This window comes from Dermacentor silvarum, chromosome 4 (genome assembly GCF_013339745.2).
Source record: "Dermacentor silvarum isolate Dsil-2018 chromosome 4, BIME_Dsil_1.4, whole genome shotgun sequence".
In the NCBI taxonomy this organism is placed as follows: domain Eukaryota; kingdom Metazoa; phylum Arthropoda; class Arachnida; order Ixodida; family Ixodidae; genus Dermacentor; species Dermacentor silvarum.
This window is the reverse complement of record NC_051157.2, coordinates 192,059,877-192,064,363: the sequence shown is the minus strand read 5'-3', so window position 1 is coordinate 192,064,363 and position 4,487 is coordinate 192,059,877. Positions and strand designations below refer to the sequence as shown.

Sequence of the window (4,487 nt, the reverse complement as noted above, 5' to 3'; positions counted from 1 at the left end):
GCCACCGCGGCCTCTTCCTACATGAGGCAGCAGCAGCGAACCTTACGAAGAAGCCATTCGCTTCAATTCGTATGCGTCTTTTCTGCGCGGTGGTCACGAAGTCGCCTGCAGCAAATTGACGTGTAGCGTTTTAGTTCTTGTCGTTTTAAAAGTTCTGGCAAACTTATATAAAATATTGGAGTACTGAAAAGGGACATTGAAGAGGATACGCATAAATTCAGCTGCGTTAGTAAATTAAAGCATCTGCAGTCGCAAAGGGGCCACTTACAACCCCGAAAGTAGGCTTGGCAAAACAGCAAAAAAAAAAAAAAAGAAAGAAAGAAAAAAGGAAAAAAAAACGGCAAATAATTGAAAGGTGTGTGGGGACGGCGTCCCGGAAGTTTCCTCATCTGCTCTTCGTCATGCCGTCGATTTTCACAACACCTACTCCAGTTTAGTTCATTGTTGGTGAGTAATAAGGATTACTATTTGCCTTCTCAAATAGGAACCACGTAGAGACTGAACTGGAGAATCATTCCTGCGCCAAAATGGACCCAAATTTGAGAGAATACTGCTACACGCGTGTGGTATTTGGTTGTTTGAACGATGCGCGCGGGCGCCATCACTCGAGAAAAGAAGAGGAAGAAGGAGCTGGGCTCGCGCTGTGAGTCTAACCGGTTAGCGCTGCAACCGCTGTTGTAAATACAACCTGTAAATAGTTGGTAGTCTTACTGACTGGTCCTTCGCGTGACATTCTCGTGGAGGTGCTGGGAGGTCGAGCCCTTGGGCGTCGCCGGTCGTGCTCGTCAAAAATAAAGATGTCATGTGGCGTTTCTGCGTTGATTACCGCCACCTAAACCGAATCACTAAAAAGGACGTTTACCCGTTACCACGAATTGACGAAGCTCTTGATTGTCTTCACGGTGCCAAATACTTTTCGTCCATTGACCTTCGATCTGGTTATTGGCAGATTTCCGTCGATGAGCGAGACCAAGAAAAGACCGCTTTCGTCACTCCAGATGGCCTCTACCAATTTAAGGTTATGCCGTTTGGTTTATGCAAGGCCCCAGCCACGTTCGAACGGATGATGGACTCTCTACTTCAAGGTTTCAAATGGTCAACTTGCCTTTGTTACCTCCACGACGTCCTTGTGTTTTCTCCTACATTTGAGACGCACCTTGAGCGCGTCGCAGCTATCCTTGACGTCTTCCGCAAGTCTGGGCTCCAATTAAACTCATCGAAGTGCCACTTCGGGTGCCGACAGATTACAGTGCTCGGCCATCTCGTCGATGCTTCCGGAGTACAACCCGACCCGGAGAAGGTTCGAGCAGTATCAGCTTTTCCTGTACCTCAGTCTGTCAAAGACGTCCGGAGGTTTGTGGGGCTCTGCTATTATTTCAGACGGTTTGTGAAAGATTTCGCAGCAATCGCTCGACCACTCACTGAACTTCTGAAGAAAGACGTGCCTTTTACGTGGGGTTCCCCTCAGGCTGCCGCATTTTCACGCCTTATCACGATTCTGACCAATCCAGCGATCTTGGCCCACTTTGACCCGTCCGCACCTACAGAGGTCCGATCTGATGACAGTGGTTATGGTATCGGAGCCGTCGTAGCGCAATGCCAATGTGACACGACTGTGTTATAGCCTACGCTAGCCGGCAACTGACATCTGACAACTGCAGAGCGCAACTATTCGATTACCGAGCGCGAATGTCTTGCTCTCGTCTGGGCTGTTTCAAAGTTCCGCCCATATTTATATGGCAAGCCCTTCTCAGTAATCACAGACCATCATGCGCTGTGTTGGCTTTCGTCGCTCAAGGATCCTACTGGCAGGCTCGGTCGTTGGGCTCTCCGACTACAAGAATATCCCTACACAATGACGTACAAGTCGGGACGCCAACACCAGGACGCAGATTGTCTTTCTCGCTACCCAGTCCAAGACCCGACCTCTACGTCTGAACCTGACAGCGACGCCTGCGTTCTCTCTGCTTTTCCACTGGTCCATGTCGCCGACGAGCAGCGCCGTGACCCGTCCTTCCGTATCATCATTGACCGCCTGGAATCGTCACTTGCCGACAGCTCCCTTCGCTTATTCACACTGCAAGATGGCGTACTCTACCGCTACAACGTTTACCCCGACGGCCCAGCATTACTCCTTGTGATCCCTAAACACCTTCGCTCGGCTGTTCTCCACGAACTTCACGACCTCCCCACTGCCGGTCACCTCGGTGTGTCACGTGCCTACGACCGGATCCGCCGACGCTTCTTTTGGCCAGGGCTTGCGCGCTCCGTTCGAAGATACGTAGCTGCGTGTGAGAAATGCCAGCGACGCAAGACACCGTCGACGCTCCCTGCTGGGTCCTTCAACCAATTGACATTCCCGCGGAACCATTCTTTCGGGTTGGTTTAGATTTACTTGGTCCTTTTCCTCTTTCTACCTCTGGGAACAGGTGGGTCGCTGTGGCCACAGATTACGCCACTCGCTACACCATCACCCGAGCGCTCCCTACAAGCTGCGCCACAGATGTTGCCGATTTTATTCTACGCGACGTGATTTTATTACATGGAGCTCCGCGACAACTTCTCACAGACCGTGGCCGAACATTCCTGTCAAAAGTTATCGCGGAAATCCTGCAGTCCTGTGCCACGAGGCACAAGCTATCCACGTCATACCATCCGCAAACAAATGGCCTCACGGAGCGTCTTAATCGCACTCTCACAGACATACTCGCGAAGTATGTCTCTTCCGACCACACTGACTGGGACCTCGCTCTACTGTTTGTCACCTTTGCGTATAATACCTCGCGCCACGACACAGCCGGTTATTCGCCATTTTTCCTTCTGTTCGGCCGAGAGCCAGCACTGACCCTCGACACAACCCTCCCTGTTCACGCTGCGCCCACCAGTGAATATGCACTTGATGCCGTCGCCCGCGCCGCCCACGCAAGGGAAATTGCCCGTGACCGCCTTCTGAACTCCCAAGAGAGTCAAAGGCGTTTGTACGACCAGCGACACCGAGACGTGCACTTCCCGCCTGGTTCTTTGGTGATTCTATGGTCTCCGTCGCGTCAGGCCGGCCTGTCGGAAAAACTGCTGTCTCGTTACACAGGCCCCTACCGAGTGCTTCGTGCCGTGACTCCCGTCACCTACGAGATCGCCCCTGACGCCCCAACTGCTTCCCAGTCCAGTGATATTGTGCACGTTACACGACTGAAGGAGTCTCACCCTTCCAGTGATGACATTTAGACGCTCCGGGACGTCGCTTCTGCCGCCGGGGGATTATGCTACACGCGTGTGGTATTTGGTTGTTTGAACGAGGCGCGCGGGCGCCATCACTCGAGAAAAGAAGAGGAAGAAGGAGCTGGGCTCGCGCTGTGAGTCTAACCGGTCAGCGCTGCAACTGCTGTTGTAAATAAAACCTTTAAATAGTTGGTAGTCTTACTGACTGGTCCTTCGCGTAACATTCAATGGAATACGGGAGAGGTGCTGAGGTGCCGACAAGGAATTCAACAAACGGAAAGCTTGTCTTTTATTTTTTCCGGCGATAATCAGGATTTTGCACCAATATAATGTAAACATAAATCTAAAGAAATACTTTATGAGCGTCAAAACTGTCCTAGAAATCTTTTTTGAAGGACCACTTTTTAAGTTTCAAAGGAGTCACTAACTCACATGTTTGACCCTTTTTATTTTATTATGTTGCAAACTTCTTCGGAATACGCTAGCCGCTCCCCTTTTCCCTGTCCCGACCAACACTCTCGTCTTAGAAAGCACATGAGCAGAAAAAAAAAGTTTACTCCGTCCGTCGAGCCGGATTCGAACCAGCGACCTATGGATGTCTATAGTTCAATACCTCTACAGTCCACCGCTCTACCAACTGAGCTATCGACGGCGATGTATTTTTTGCCTTCGCTACACCACCGCAGGACGTGCACTGCAATATCCACGTGGACGCCTGTGCAAAAATAGACACGTTTGACTGGACAGTGGTCTCTCGGTGCGGCTGGTGTCGCAATTTATCCACGACTTCCTCAATATTTTTTTTTGCTTCTGTTCACATAGCTTTGTGTCTGTCTCCCTCTCTCATTAAGTTGAGATTCATTCCGACTGCTTTTTCGTATGTCTGTGCTGCCTTTTGTGCATTCTTCTACAGAATGTTTTCAGTTGAAGTAAGTCATTTTGACTTCTTTCATGTAGGTCGATCGCGCCTACCCCACTGCAGAAGCGCATTTCATGAGATCGAAGACGTTGCCAAAAGGACATATGTTAATAAAAACATTAATTTCTGGTTTATTTTGAATGTTCTCGGTCGCATAAACGTGGAACTCGACACATGGCTTCTGCTCCAAATATAACAATGCCACATCTACAGCGATGAATTGCTTGCAACCATCAGTCACATTTGTGCTCAACTCTTGCACTTACCCATGGCGCGGTAAAGCGAGGTCGTTGGTACGATTGGAGCGTGTCAAAGACGCCGATGCGGCTGAACTTAACGTGGATCGCTC

At 50.1% G+C, this 4,487-nt stretch overlaps 1 non-coding gene across 1 annotated transcript; it reads right to left on the bottom strand.

Moving 5' to 3' along the window:
- Positions 1-3,780: 3,780 nt before the first annotated feature.
- On the bottom strand, positions 3,781-3,871 carry Trnay-gua (transfer RNA tyrosine (anticodon GUA)). The gene is given in 2 exon segments: positions 3,781-3,816; positions 3,835-3,871. It is a non-coding gene; the product is annotated as a tRNA-Tyr (tRNA).
- Positions 3,872-4,487: the final 616 nt, after the last annotated feature.